General features: G+C 35.2%; 2 long non-coding RNA genes across 2 annotated transcripts; both read left to right on the top strand.

Annotated features, from left to right (window-relative positions):
* The first annotated feature begins 964 nt into the window (after positions 1 to 964).
* LOC137586278 (uncharacterized) lies at positions 965 to 1,460 on the top strand. The gene is made up of 3 exons (XR_011033740.1): positions 965 to 1,141; positions 1,197 to 1,265; positions 1,322 to 1,460. It is a non-coding gene; the product is annotated as an uncharacterized lncRNA (long non-coding RNA).
* Positions 1,461 to 2,747: 1,287 nt separating this feature from the next.
* Positions 2,748 to 3,467, top strand: LOC137586277 (uncharacterized). Its single transcript, XR_011033739.1, has 2 exons — positions 2,748 to 2,897; positions 2,953 to 3,467. It is a non-coding gene; the product is annotated as an uncharacterized lncRNA (long non-coding RNA).
* Positions 3,468 to 16,912: the final 13,445 nt, after the last annotated feature.

Genomic DNA, 16,912 nt, shown 5'->3' with positions numbered 1-16,912 from the left:
CTGTGTAGGGGAGAGGGCCCAGTTGTGACCCGGGTTTTGAAAAACCTCAAAATGGTTTCCTCAGTTCCAGGAAATTAAAAATTAAGAAGTTTAACATTTAAATATTAACTAAACTCAACTTTTTTCCAAAGAAAGTATGTTTATTTGAGTTACTCAAAAAATTTTGGAACAGATTTAATTGGGTAACTTTTTTTAGGCCGAAAAAAAGTGGCCCAGTTATGACTCACCTTAAGAAATTCACTGAAAATAAGAAAATACAAAAGGAATGTCACACCAATTGTTGTGATTTAATGGTTTACTTATTATGGCAATGGCAAAAATAATGAAAAACACAAAAGAACATTGACTTAAACTATATAAAGTCCTTTAATTCCCCAACATTACTTAATTTGTGTTTTTACCAAATGAAACAATCCCGAAGCTTCCCGCTCGAGATTCTTCCAGAATATTTTCGGACAAACTGGTCTCATTAAGTAAATTTCCTTTCCTTGTTTTTATGCAACAACAAAAATGTTTGAAATTTGACAATTTTACATAATCCTATGGAAACCAGAGGGCCGCGGCTAACTTCGACCGCGTCAAAGTTTGTATACACTTGCAACTTTTTTGAACGATCGTTCCTATGGGAGCTATATGATATAGTCGCCCGATCATTTATCAAATTTGGCACAGTCATTAACAGATATATTAAACTAACAAATATTAAATTTTAAAGCAATCGCGTTAAAAGTAACGAAGTTATTTACAAAAGTCACTGTTTTCGACCGATCGTTCCTATGGGAGCTATATGATATAGTCACCCGATCTTTATCTTTAAATTTGGCATAGTCATTAACAGATATATTAAACTAACAAATGTTTAATTTGAAAGCAATCGCGTTTAAAGTAACGAAGTTTTTTATAAAAGTCACTGTTTGCGACCGATCGTTCCTATGGCAGCTAGCTCTAACGGTCTAAGAGGAGTTTGCGTTGATCCAGACGGACGGACGGACATAGCTATTTGAACTCGTCTCGTCGTGCTGATCAAGAATATATATACTTTGTATGGTCGGAGATGCTTCGTTCTATGCGTTGCACACTTCTGACCAAAATTAATATACCCTTTTGCAAGGGTATAAAAAAACACAAACAAGTCAAAAATGTAAGCAAAAAAATTTATTTAATTTTGAAAAATCCTTAAATTTAAACATTTATAGTGAGCCCAGACTTGTATATCCCTACAATATAAACAAACGAATCCTACGCACAGAGTGGGTAATAAGGAAGTGAGTATATTTTTGGAAATTATCAACAAGTATATATCAACATGCAATTATTATAGATATACACAAAGCAATGAACAACCACTTGAACGTCAGTGACACGGAGGATTTCTGAAAGAACACGCTTTAGAGGGGGGGTCCTGTCCATTCCTCTTTGCAACCAACGGATCTTGAAATAATTTAGGATTAATTACGCCGACCTTTGAACATTCTTTTCGACCAATAAAAATTTTCAGTGTTTTCTTAATTGAATTGTATTTTTACCTATGTAGAAAGAAATTTCTTTGCCATGGTATCAAACATTCTAGCTTATCTCTGGGCTAAGTGAGTGTCTGCTCTAACCCAGACTTGGGTAGACACTTATTCATGTGAACGTTGAACAAATGACTTTTAGTGAACAATGCAAATAATTGTCAAACTTAACAACGGCAAAATGCAGAACAAAAAGAAAGAAAAATATCTAAACCAAAGAGGGGGAGAAAACTCTGGTGTAGCTCTCAATGCACTGAAAGGAAAGCTCGAAAAAAGAGCAGAAAACAGGTGGAGGGTTTTCCCGCTGATTGTCTCAAGACTGAAGCATCGCTTTAATCGAGCACAAATACAAGTGCAGGACAAAAAAAAAGAGCTTTTTCTTGCCTGCCATGTCAAAAGAGGAGGATTTCGCTTATCCCTACCATTTTCCCTAAACTCAGTCATTGGCTTTTCACATTTGAATGAGCGCCAAGTTGCAATCGCCTTTCGCACTCTTACCCCCACATCCCACAATCCACTCCCTTCCAAGGGACCCGTCCTATTTCCTTTCTTCATTCTTTTTTTCCTTAGCTTCCCCTTCTCATCTCACATCGGTCTACTTGTATTTTTTGTTTTTTTATTTTTTCTGTCTTACCATCTTCGTTAACATGTTAAAAGAGTCCAGAATGATCTTCATAAATTTGTTGACCTTAAATTTTGATTTCATGCGATATATATGTAATGTTGGTAAAAAGTTTTAATGTGTTATTGGGATGATGTACCGAACATTTTGTGGACGCAGCTTAAGACTTATTCACCAAGAAGCCATATATTGAACTCTGGAAATCTAGAACCAAAGTCGGCCTTTATATTTATGTCAAAACATATTGAAATGTTGCCAAGTAAATTTTTTAAATCCAAGCAGCCGGGTTGGGCGAACTGTCATTCGAAAAGTTGATATACCTCAGACGAATCCAGAGAAAGTCAGTTAAGTTTTGGTTCTCCACGATAGAGCACACAGCTCTAAAATATAATCAAAATTGAACAACAGTTTTTTTTTTGGCAAATAAACACTTAGGTTTAAGCGAAAAGTTGTTTTTTTTTTTTTTTTGTTTATAAAAAATTAAAAAAAAATCAAAAAAATTGAAAAAAAGGTTTGAATAAATAAAACCATTATTTGCAAATTTAAGTGATAAAAAAAAATTTTCAGTTACCAGACACTAATACACAATCTATCTCTTGTCATATCTCTTACCTAAGTCCAATACACGAAGATAAGAATTTATGAATTTTAATTTAATTTTCATTACTCGATACACAACACACAATGTGAAAGACACTTAATACAAATTGGTGCATTTGTATAACACTTAAATCGAAGATTCCACAGATGGCGAATACAAGGTTCGATACACAAATATATACAAATTGGTGCGTTTGTTTAACACTTAAATCGAAGATTCCACAGGAGGCGAGGTTCGCTCAACAAATATGTGATACAAATTGGTGCGTTTGTATAACACTTAAATCGAAGATTCCACAGAAGGCGAATACAAGGTTCGATACACAAATATATATACAAATTGGTGCATTTGTATGACACTTAAATCGAGGATTGCACAGAAGGCGAGGTTCGATGAACAAAAAATGTGAGACATTTAATACAAATTGGTGCATATGTGACAATACAAATTGGTGCGTGACGCTTTATACAAATTGGTACGTTTGTATAACATTTAAATCGAAGATTCCACAGAAGGCGACGTTCGATCAACAAATATGTGACACTTAATACAAATTGGTGCGTTTGTATAACACTTAAATCGAAGATTCCACAGAAGGCGATTGTATGGTTCTTTATCCAAATACAAACGTAAAGGTTGACGATACGATGCTGATTAAATGCTGAGATGCTGAGACACTTGAAGTTTTCATCATGCTAAGCCAAATATATTTTGATACTAAAACTAAAAATTGTGAATTTTCTTTTGATACAGATCTGATGACTTTAGATCAGTTCATAGAGCAAGTATTAGTCGTTTGCAAATTGTTAGCAAGAACCTTAGACAAATTTTCTTGGGCATTGCCATATTTCCCAATGCACACATTCGAATGCGTAGACGTAGAGTTAGAGTTTGCACTAACATTTTAATTACTTCACATCTCTGAAGGATGCAATTCAAAGATAAATGAAAGGAAGCACTGCGCATTCACACAGCCATTGAAATATTGTATATATTTACGCATACATAAATGAAGGTACATACTACATGGCTTAAAAAGCCAAAATCTTAATACTAATTAAAATTATACAAAGGCAAATTACTTGGGGCGAATTAGGATGAACAGGACATAGACATGTGTCACATCTTAAGCGTTATTTTATAGAAGAAAAGAAGAGTGGGGAGGCCAAAAACTCTGAAAATTTAACTCAGAAAATGAAAAATTAAGAAGTTTAACATTTAAATATTTACTAAACGCAACTTTTTTCCAAAGAAAGTATGTTTATTTGAGTTATTATAAAATTTTGGAACAGATTTAATCTGGATAACTTTTTTAGGCCGAAAAAGTGGACCAGTTATGACTTACCTTAAGAAATTCACTGAAAATAAGAAAATACGAAAGGAATGTCACACCAATTGTTGTGATTTAATGGTTTACTTATTATGGCAATGGCAAAAATAATGAAAAACACAAAAGAACATTGACTTAATTTGTGTTTTTACCAAATGTAACAATCCCGAAGCTTCCCGCTCGAGATCTTCCAGAATATTTTCGGACAAACTGGTCTCATTAAGTAAATTTCCTTTCCTTGTTTTTATGCAACAACAAAAATGTTTGAAATTGACAATTTTACATAATCCTATGGAAACCAGAGGGCCGCGGCTAAGTTCGACCGCGTCAAAGTTTGTATACACTTGCAACTTTTTTGAACGATCGTTCCTATGGGAGCTATATGATATAGTAGCCCGATCTTTATCAAATTTGGCACAGTCATTAACAGATATATTAAACTAACAAATGTTAAATTTTAAAGCAATCGCGTTAAAAGTAACGAAGTTATTTACAAAAGTCACTGTTTTCGACCGATAGTTCCTATGGGAGCTATATGATATAGTCATCCGATCTTTATCAAATTCGGCACAGTCATGAACAGATATATTAAATTAAGAAATGTTTAATTTGAAAGCCATCGCGTTAAAAGTAACGAAGTTATTTACAAAAGTCACTGTTTTCGACCGATCGTTCCTATGGGAGCTATATGATATAGTCACCCGATCTTTATCTTTAAATTTGGCACAGTCATTAACAGATATATTAAACTAACAAATGTTTAATTTGAAAGCAATCGCGTTTAAAGTAACGAAGTAATTTATAAACGTCACTGTTTGCGACCGATAGTTTCTATGGCAGCTAGCTCTAACGGTCTAAGAGGAGTTTGCGTTGATCCAGACGGACGGACGGACATGGCTATTTGAACTCGTCTCGTCGTGCTGATCAAGAATATAATATATATATGTGGGGTTTTATTTACGATATAATTATAGTCTAGGGGGTTTACATGATAATACGACTTCATAGAGATTACACTATGCTAAATAACAATCGACGTTTGGCTCGGCTCAACTTTGGCGTCCGTCTATGACGCTTCGACTTTTTACGCCCGACTTTGGCGATCGACTTTTTAGTGTCCGACTTTGACACACGACTTATAGCACCCGTCTATGGTACTCGACTTTTAGTGTCCGGCCTTGACACTCGACTTATAGTACCCGTCTATGGTACTCGACTTGACCTTGCATCCGACTATGACGCAAGACCTCAAAACACGTCCGTCTTGTTCGACGCGCAAAAACCAACTCCCTCGTCGTCATCTCTCATTCGTTCGTCATCTCTCTTGATCGTCTCTTCTTACACGCTCACGTTCTCTCTTTGATCGTCGTCTCGTCTCTCGTCTTCGTGTACAGTGGGATTGATGCACATCGCAAATCCACATCCCACATTCGGCCATTCTGATTACGCATTCGACCCGAATGCTGGGTCATCTTCCTCGTCGTCTCGGTTTAGGCTCCAGGGCTTCATGTACTCTGCACATGTTGACGTCACTTTAGGTCCTTCGCACTTGTTAACTTTTTCGACGTCGTATGCGTTATTGTGCTTCACCTTCTTAATCTGGTAGGGTCCAAAGTATTTCGGTTTTAATTTGAGACCACTCCCAAATTGCGTCCTCTTAATTGCAACCAGGTCGCCAACATCATAAGATCGAGCTTGCTTACGACGTAGGTTGTAGTACTTCTTGTTTTCGTCTTGGATCTTGGAGATGTGTGCCCTCGCCTTGGCACGGAGCTCGCTTCTTTCGTCTGTAAATATTGCCTTCGTCTCTTGGTTGATAAGATCTCTCAGTTTATGGTCATCGTTGGTCCTCATCTTAACGCCAGTTAGTAACTCAAATGGAGAAGTCTCAATACTTCTGGTGTACGTCGAATTGATAGCCTGCTGAACTTTGCTAACATGTCGATACCACTTCGTCGGATCATCAATATATTTATGGTCTTTGTGAATCGACTCGAGAGGACCTTCATGCTTGCCAACTTCACGGCTACTGATAATACAGGGAATACAGCTTTTAATAAAAGAATCTTTGTAAATCAGCTCTTTCGTCTGTGTTGCCCAGAAATGTCCTTTGTTATGGGCCTGACCAATAATCTGATCCTTTTTTGCGTTGGGGACAACGTCATCCTTCTTTACAAGTACCACCGAACATGTGTACTCGGACGTTGATTCTTTAATTATGCCATCAGCCAACCATTCTTCGACTTTCTCGTTCACGCACTCTGCCACTTCTTCATTGGTCGTCTTAGTTGCTACCAGTTGACAATTAGATATCAAATCGATTACATCTTTTTTAGCACTTGTGCTTGCCGTTTCGTCTTTATCAAGTTCATCTTTATTATTTGCGACATCAATTTTTAGAATGTTTATTTTATCACTTTCATTTTCGAACTTTTCTACTCTTAGACCATTTCGACTAAATATAATGTCAGCTTGCAAACATAACTCCTCACCTATGATCATTTCGACATCTAACAATCTAATCGGAACTACAAGAAAATCTAGCACGAACGATTGGTCGTCAATCAAAACAGAATTCACGAAATGTCCAATTGGCCTTATCTTATTTGATTTACCGCCGCCAAATCCAATTAGGAAACCGTCAAAGCTACTCAACTCTTGCTTTTTCAAACGTTTATACAAATCTTCGCTTATGACACAAAATTTACTTCCCGTGTCGAACAATGCTTTACACTCAATATTGTCAATTTTGATCACTTTACGGGTTATTTCTGTTCTCGACTTTAAACTTCTTATGTTTGGTTTGAATTGACTGTTCATCTCTTCCTTTTTACAATCTTTAGCTATATGACCAAATCCATTACATTTGTAGCACTTTCTACCTTTCTCTTTATCATCACAATTTTTCGAGTAATGTCCTTTATTTCCACAATTGTAACACACGACATCGTTTTTAACATCTTTATTATTTCTTTTCATCATTTTGTCTTTCACTTTTGCACTGTTCTCGTCGTTTTTGTATTTACCATTGTCTTTCTTACTTTCTTTTTCACTCATTGTTTTATACTGCTTTAATTTCTCTTTAAACTCATTTAAATTTTTCGCTCCATATAAAATCGACTTATTCTCACTTTTTTTCATCAATGCCGTCAATTAAATATTCTATTAATGAATCGTCTTTTACTTGTACACGTGAAGCTACATCTTTCATTCTGAAAAAGTACTCAAAATAAAATATCAAAGAAGTTAAATTCGGCTATGCCGAAGTTTATATACCCTTGCAGTCCTTGACAATAATAATTTCACATGTTCAAAATTTGTTTTCTGCAACTCAATTCATTAATATACAAACAAAACAATTTTACTCTTCATACTATGTACAATTTGTTCTTCTTCTTCCCTCATTCCCTAAGCAAAGCAACGCACGCATACACATACAGTTTATGTAGCGTTGCGTCTGTGTGTGTATGCATGTGCTCTGTTGATTTGATGATGACGTAGTAGGCAGCAAGCAGAGCTGCCGGCAGCGATTGAACCGATTTATATAGACTGTAACTTGTGTTCTATTTATCCGATCAGGGTCAAATTTTGGGATCTGAGATTTTATATCAAATTCTATTATATTGGTAAATTTCATGGGGATACTCCAATTTTTGCAAAAATTTTTGTTCCAGAGTTATATGATATAGTAGTCCGATTCCAAAGATTTTCATACTTTATCTCACCCGGGTAAAAAAAAGCTCCCAAAAAAATTTCATCCCGATAGCTCATAAGATGGCTGAGTAAAACGCGTACGCACCGACGGACAGACGGACAGACGGACTGTCGGACAGACGGACATGGCTATATCGACTTAGCTTCTCATGCTGATCAAGAATATATATACTTTATGGGGTCGGAAACGTCTCCTTCTGTGCGTTACAAACATCTGACCAATTTTATAATACCCTCTGCAAGGGTATAAAAAAACATACTCATTGTTTTTACGCTTCATTTTCATCAGTTGCCCATGTACGTCTTTACTACTCACGCACGATTTGAATTCACTCAAACGTGCTTTTTCGAGAGAGTTCCACGAATTTATTCCTCTCTCACTCAAGACAAACAGTTTCGCGATGCCTTTTAACGCCTTCTTCGCGAACAGAAACTTCTGGAAATCGTTCCAACACATCAACGTTGCTTGCTCATTGAATTCGTTAATCCAAACTTCTACTGCAATAGTATTAGTGCCGTCAAAAATACGAATGTTCTCTTCCACGTCACGAAAACTAATGGCAAAACGCGGCGTCATCATTCTATCTCTCTCTTCGTTTATTCTTCTGTACTCATCGTTGTCGTTCTCGCTTGCTCTCTCGTGCGGCCTGTTCCTCCAATTTTTCTCTGTTGCTACGTTCCTCTCTGTAGCTACCGATTCATGATCTGTCTCGTCGTTTATTTCATCATCTACTTCGTCGTCTGATTCGTCTTCGTCTTGTGATGCCAACAAATTGTTCAGCTTCAAATTCATGAAAATATGCAATGCTAGGTCGTCGACACTGTACTTGATTCCCAATACATTGCAAATCGAAACAAGATCACTGTTCGTCAAATTTCGTCGTACATATTCCGCCTTTGCTTCGTACTTTGCGTTCGTTTCATCGAAATCGAAACCAGAAAATACTCGAATTCTTTTGCGGTTATTTCTATCTCCCTCGCTCTCATAGATAAATTTATGCAATGCTCTGATATTGTCTGCTTTACCCGTTTTCAGAGTATCACTTATTAAATCATTTAAACACGACATAGTTAATTTTTTAATTTCACCACTAGCAGAGCAGGACCGACTTAATACGACACGATTATTCGAGAAAAAAAATCACTTTTTTTTTTTTTTTTTCACTCTTCTCCCGCACGAACGCACAAAAAATGTATGTGAGGTAGTCTCTTGTATCCCGCACTCTTTCTATCACGACAAAATATGTGAGGAAACTCTTTTGTAACCACTCTAACTTGAATCTATCCCGGATGAGCACCCAAAATTTGTGGGGTTTTATTTACGATATAATTATAGTCTAGGGGGTTTACATGATAATACGACTTCATAGAGATTACACTATGCTAAATAACAATCGACGTTTGGCTCGGCTCAACTTTGGCGTCCGTCTATGACGGTTCGACTTTTTACGCCCGACTTTGGCGATCGACTTTTTAGTGTCCGACTTTGACACACGACTTATAGTACCCGTCTATGGTACTCGACTTGACCTTGCATCCGACTATGACGCAAGACCTCAAAACACGTCCGTCTTGTTCGACGCGCAAAAACCAACTCCCTCGTCGTCATCTCTCATTCGTTCGTCATCCCTCTTGATCGTCTCTTCTTACACGCTCACGTTCTCTCTTTGATCGTCGTCTCGTCTCTCGTCTTCGTGTACAGTGGGATTGATGCACATCGCAAATCCACATCCCACATATATATAAACAAACGAATCCTACTCACAGAGTGGGTAATAAGGAAGTGAGTATATTTTTGGAAATTATCAACAAGTATATATCAACATGCAAATTTTATAGATATACACATAGCTCGTGCCAACCACTTAAACGTCATTCACACGAGGGATTTCTGAAAGAACACGCTTTAGAGGGGCGTCCTGTTCATTCCTCTTTGCAACCAACGGATCTTGAAATAATTTAGGATTAATTACGCCGACCTTTAAAAATTCTTTTCGACCAATAAAAATGTTCAGTACTTTCTTAATTGAATTGTATTTTTACCTATGTAGAAAGAAATGTCTTTGCCATGGTATCAAACATTCTAGCTTATCTGTGGGCTAAGTGAGTGTCTGCTCTAACCCAGACTTGGGTAGACACTTAAGTTGTAGGTACCGATTCATGTGAATGTTGAACAAACGACTTTTAGTGAACAATGCAAATAATTGTCAAACCTAACAACGACAAAATGCAGAACAAAAAGAAAGAAAAATATCTAAACCAAAGAGGGGAGAAAACTCTGGTGTAGCTCTCAATGCACTGAAAGGAAGCATATGATTTTTTTATAAGGCATTGTGGAAAGCTCTGAAAAAAGAGCAGAAAACAGGTGGAGGGTTTTCCCGCTGATTGTCTCAAGACTGAAGCGTCGCTTTAATCGAGCACAAATACAAGTGCAGGACAAAAAAAAAAAGCTTTTTCTTGCCTGCCATGTCAAAAGAGGAGGATTTCGCTTATCCCCACCATTTTCCCTAAACTCAGTCATTGGCTTTTCACATTTGAATGAGCGCCAAGTTGCAATCCCACAATCCACTCCCTCTCCACTTAACAATGAAAGTCAATAAATTTGATTTGACATTTCCTACAGGGCCCGCCTTCTGTACTCGCAAAGGAGTAGTCCTTTCTTCCTTCTTTTTCTTCTCACATCGGTCTACTTGTATTTTTTGTTTTTTTATTTTTTCTGTCTTACCATCTTCGTTAACATGTTAAAAGAGTCCAGAATGATCTTCATAAATTTGTTGACCTTAAATTTTGATTTCATGCGATATATATGTAATGTTGGTAAAAAGTTTTAATGTGTTATTGGGATGATGTACCGAACATTTTGTGGACGCAGCTTAAGACTTATTCACCAAGAAGCCATATATTGAACTCTGGAAATCTAGAACCAAAGTCGGCCTTTATATTTATGTCAAAACATATTGAAATGTTGCCAAGTAAATTTTTTAAATCCAAGCAGCCGGGTTGGGCGAACTGTCATTCGAAAAGTTGATATACCTCAGACGAATCCAGAGAAAGTCAGTTAAGTTTTGGTTCTCCACGATAGAGCACACAGCTCTAAAATATAATCAAAATTGAACAACAGTTTTTTTTGGCAAATAAACACTTAGGTTTAAGCGAAAAGTTGTTTTTTTTTTTTTTTTTGTTTATAAAAAATTAAAAAAAAATATCAAAAAAATCTGAAAAAAAGGTTTGAATAAATAAAACCATTATTTGCAAATTTAAGTGATAAAAAAAAGTTTTCAGTTACCAGACACTAATACCAGACACTAATACTCTATCTCTTGTTCATATCTCTTACCTACAGCACCCACGCACAGAGTAAGTTAAGAGTTTAATATTTGAACTAAATTTTAATATAATTACCAACTTTTAATTTAAGAACTCCTGACAGAAGATAGGCGAATAATAATGGTGAACATTAATAATAATTTTAAATACCTGAACCGGATCATCACAGTAAGTTCAAACAGTCTGAATGGGAATGGTATTTGTAATGTAATTTCCCTAACCTTAGCCTAGTCCAAGTCCAAGTCCAATACAAGAATCTACACATGGTAAGCTACGAATATAAGAATTTATGAATTTCAATTTAATTTTTATTACTCCTAATACAGAAGGTCGATTACAATAATACAAATTGGTGCATTTGTATAACACTTAAATCGAAGATTCCACAGGAGGCAGGAGGGTTCGTCAACAAATATGTGATACAAATTGGTGCGTTTGTATAACACTTAAATCGAAGATTCCACAGAAGGCGAATACAAGGTTCGATACACAAATATATATACAAATTGGTGCATTTGTATGACACTTAAATCGAGGATTGCACAGAAGGCGAGGTTCGATGAACAAAAATGTGAGACATTTAATACAAATTCAATATGTGACAATACAAATTGGTGCGTGACGCTTAATACAAATTGGTGCGTTTGTATAACACTTAAATCGAAGATTCCACAGAAGGCGACGTTCGATCAACAAATATGTGACACTTAATACAAATTGGTGCGTTTGTATAACACTTAAATCGAAGATTCCACAGAAGGCGATTGTATGGTTCTTTATCCAAATACAAACGAAAAGGTTGACGATACGATGCTGATTAAATGCTGAGATGCTGAGACACTTGAAGTTTTCATCATGCTGATACAGACTGGTGCATGTGCAGCTAAGCCAAATATATTTTGATACTAAAACTAAAAATTGTGCATTTTCTTTTGATACAGATCTGATGACTTTAGATCAGTTCATAGAGCAAGTATTAATCGTTATATGCGAATTGTTAGCAAGAACCTTAGACAAATTTTCTTGGGCATTGCCATATTTCCCAATGCACACATTCCAATGCGTAGACTCTTACATTGAACTGAATGGAGTAGCTACCACAGAAAATTAATCATTGATTTTCTTGGTCAGCTGTGTTGTTGTGACTACAATTTCCTCTGGCAAAATTTGGCGAGATATCTTAAAAAGCCAAAATCTTAATACTAATTAAAATTATGCAAAGGCAAATTACTTGGGGCCAATTAGGATGAACAGGACATAGACATGTGTCACATCTTAAGCGTTATTTTATAGAAAAAAAGAAGAGTGGGGAGGCGAAAATCTGAAAATTTAAGTCATATTACTACCCAACTACTTATATATTTGTATATATGTATGTATGTACCTACATTCATACCTACCTACATATGTTTGTATATCTGTCATAAGCTGGTACTTAAGTGCTTGGTTTAATCCTTTTTACCTGTTCTGAGACCTGCATGGAAAGCGACTCTGGTCCTGTAATTACAATGTAATTGCAACTGCATCTAAGAAAATTTAATGCTTATTACATTCGAGAATTTACTATGTGAAATGAAAAAATCATTATCCACGTAAAGGATAAAAAAAAAAAAGCCCTATTGGCAATTGATTTGATACAACAAAACTAAACATTTGACTCTTTCATAAGAATTTTCAAACATTTTTTATTCACATGTTTTCTGATAAAAGCGATGAAGGATCTCTAGTATAAAGGTCGAAGGATGTACAAAGAAAGTAGACATTTTTTTATACTTTTAGAACTAACATGAGTGCACTTTTATATTTTAAACTAAAGATCTAAGGACTATATTTAAAATTGAATTTTTTTACTCGTTAAAATTTATTTTCTAAAATATATTAAGTGCCCACTATTAAACTCTGTTTTAAGTAGGTGTAAAATATTACTCAAGAGGCTTAAGATGGAAATAAGTATCAAATTAAGCAACTGTGTAGGGGAGAGGGCCCAGTTGTGACCCGGGTTTTGAAAAACCTCAAAATGGTTTCCTCAGTTCCAGGAAATTAAAAATTAAGAAGTTTAACATTTAAATATTAACTAAACGCAACTTTTTTCCAAAAAAAGTATGTTTATTTGAGTTACTCAAAAAATTTTGGAACAGATTTAATTTTTTTTAGGCCGAAAAAAAGTGGCCCAGTTTTGACTCACCTTAAGAAATTCACTGAAAATAAGAAAATACGAAAGGAATGTCACACCAATTGTTGTGATTTAATGGTTTACTTATTAGGGCAATGCACTATGGGCGATTTTTCATAATGGGCGGCATAAAGTCATCAAATTTATGCTGAAATATTAAGAAAATGTTATTTTTTATTAATAGTAAACACTTCAGTTAGCTGAAAAACAATTTTTTTTTTTCGGGTGGCAACCTTTTTTGGGCCCTTGGCAGCCCTTCAAACCAGCAGATCTGTTGAAGCTCGCAATTATATAAATTGGCGCTAAAAATTTCATGCTGTTGAAAGTGTTTAAATTATTTTTGGTTTCGTTTAAATAAATAAGTGTAATATGGATAGCAAAGCTCAAGGTATTTAGAATCTTTTATTTACGCTAAATGTGTATAAATGTTCATGGTGTTTTTAATGTCCAGTGTTATTGTTGATTGTATTTTTAGCGAAAATCTAACAATTTTAATTGTGTTCCGTGGAGTATTTCTTGAAAATTGCATATCAAAACATGCAACTAAAAATGACAAGTTACTAACGGATGTGTCTAGTTTATTGTAGTAATCATTTTTTTTGCTCATTTTTGTTCCTTTTAAAAAAAAATTGCACTTGAAGTTTCCTTTACGTTCAACAACAACACGCTTGTTGATATTTGGAACAACAACAATCGCAATGCTGATGCTGTCGTAGCGTACATAATGGAAGAAATAAATGAAGATAATTTGAACAAATCAAACATACAGCAAATTAAGGCAAAAGTGACTAATTTTGAATATTATATAAAACGATACTTGCGCAAATACAATCGAAATCTTGAGCGATTCAAGTCAATTTACACAGAATGGTTTGCAAAATGTATGAATATAAATATGCGAAATGTAATGACTGAGGAAAATGATAAAAATAAAATGATGATAAGAAAGAAGGAAATTCAGCAAACAGTATGGAAGGTAATGGGTTTGCATATTAGCATACCAAAACAGAACGGAAGTGGTAACAGCAATGATGGTAACACGGCGAGACGAATCTTTGGAAATACAAAACTGTTTGCATCCATAACATTGTTTGATGAGGTCATTTTGAATAATTTTTACTATATATTAATAGCAATACCGTGTGAATTCTCGATCAGCCCAAAAAAAAAGTACCGACAATTTTGTAATGACACTTTTAATCTATATATGAAAACATATCCGTGGTACCCAATGTCTCAAACTGTACATAAAATATTAGTTCACGGAGCAGACATTATAAATTTGTGTATAGTTCCAGTTGGATGTTTGGGTGAAAATGCATCAGAAGCTCGTAACAAACATTATAAAATGGACCGACGTTCTCATGCCAGAAAAAATTCTAGATTAAGTAATATGGCTGACGTTTTTAATAGAGCCATGGACTCATCTGATCCATTAATATCAAGCTACTATATAAATAAGAGGCTGCAAAATTTGAAAAAGAAACCGCTTCCAATAGAAGTTATAAACCTTTTAGAGTATCCAACATCAGAGCTGAGTTCATACAGTTTTGGAAATGATGAAGACACCGAATCAGACAACGAAAGCGATGACAAACATGAGAATTCTTTTGTTTTGGATGAAGAAGATTATTAACTTTTTGATTTTTTGAGTTTGGAATATTGTTAAAACATGGTAAAATATTACTTTTTCTATTTTTATGCTTTGCTTTATAATAAAAATTGAAATTTTTGTACAGGTGCCGGGGTTATAAAGGGGCGGAAAATAAAGGCGTGGTCAAATTGACTAAAAAAAAATCCGAAATCAAACTAAAATATTAGTAACAATTAAAAAAAAAATTAAGCGCCTAGCTCTGTGTGTGGACTTTATGCCGCCAAAATCAACTAATCGCCCATAGTGCAATGGCAAAAATAATGAAAAACACAAAAGAACATTGACTATATAAAGTCCTTTAATTCCCAAACATTACTTAATTTGTGTTTTTACCAAATGAAACAATCCCGAAGCTTCCCGCTCGAGATCTTCCAGAATATTTTCGGACAAACTGGTCTCATTAAGTAAATTTCCTTTCCTTGTTTTTATGCAACAACAAAAATGTTTGAATTTGACAATTTTACATAATCCTATTGCAACCAGAGGGCCGGGGCTAACTTCGACCGCGTCAAGGTTTGCAAATTTTTTGGTAACTCTTTCCTTACCTATTAGCCATCAATGTGGAAGAACGTTTTATCTAAAAAGGCTTATGTTTGCGAAAGAATGGTCATAGTCACTGTTTTCCACCGATCGTTCCTATGGGAACCCGATCTTTATCAAATTTGGCACAGTCATTAACAGATATATTAAACTAACAAATGTTAAATTTTAAAGCAATCGCGTTAAAAGTAACGAAGTTATTTACAAAAGTCACTGTTTTCGACCGATCGTTCCTATGGGAGATATATGATATAGTCATCCGATCTTTATCAAATTCGGCACAGTCATGAACAGATATATTAAATTAAGAAATGTTTAATTTGAAAGCAATCGCGTTAAAAGTAACGAAGTTATTTACAAAAGTCACTGTTTTCGACCGATCGTTCCTATGGGAGCTATATGATATAGTCACCCGATCTTTATCTTTAAATTTGGCACAGTCATTAAAGACGGGCAGTCGAACCAAAGAGACGAGCGAGAGCGGTTGCAAAAAAGGCGAAAGACGTCGTTACGCGAAGCAGTAAAGACGACTAATTTCCAACTAAATCTAATAAAAATAATAAAAAATAGTTTTACATTAAAATAAACTAAAATACTACAAATAAATATAGTGAATAAAACAAATTCCTATGGGGGCTCAACCTACAAAATAGGCATGACTCAACCTACAAAGAAGGCATGGCTCAACTTATAAAGAAATAAAAAAAGTACTGAGTGAGAAAGAGACAAACTTACACAAACTACGACGCAACAGTGGAATCAAACGACGAGGAAAATAAAAAAAAATAAAAATAAATAAACGGTCAACAATTTTTTCAACGAACGACGAGAAAGTGTTTGAATACGACGATAACTGTGGTGACGTGGCAAACGACGTATATATACATACATATATATTAGTGTGTGTGCGTAAGAGAAAGAATTATGAGCAAACTTGAAGACTTAGGGAATGTGCAAGAGGCACTGAAAACTGAAAAGAAATCTAATATTACATTGTTTCACAAATTTATTTACGAAGAAGAAGGCGATCGTGCAAATCGCCAAAGATTGAGAAAGTTTGAAGGGTTTGACTTTGATTGCAACAGCGAAAGTGTCTTATGTGGAAAAGAACTTAACAAATAACGATCTAGTGATTATTTGTAACGTTTTGGGTTTATCGCATGATAAATCGAATCTAACTTCCCATTTATTTCGCAATTTGCAAGCTGGAAATTTGCTAGCTGACCTTGACACAGTAAATGATCAAAACGAAGATGACGACGATGAGTGCGAAAGCGATGGCGATGTAGGCAATATGCAAGACGAAGACGAAATGTTGTCGGTAGTGAGCGACGAAACGAATTTTAGAACAGCTGCAACAAACGAAAATATGCGAAACAAAACGAATAGGGCAAACTCTACAGTCGTGGCCAACAATATTAATACGCAAAATGCAGT

The sequence above is a fragment of the Drosophila tropicalis genome, unplaced genomic scaffold (genome assembly GCF_018151085.1).
Source record: "Drosophila tropicalis isolate 14030-0801.00 unplaced genomic scaffold, ASM1815108v1 contig_956, whole genome shotgun sequence".
Classification (NCBI taxonomy): Eukaryota; Metazoa; Arthropoda; class Insecta; order Diptera; family Drosophilidae; genus Drosophila; species Drosophila tropicalis.
This window is presented reverse-complemented; position numbering and strand designations above follow the sequence as displayed.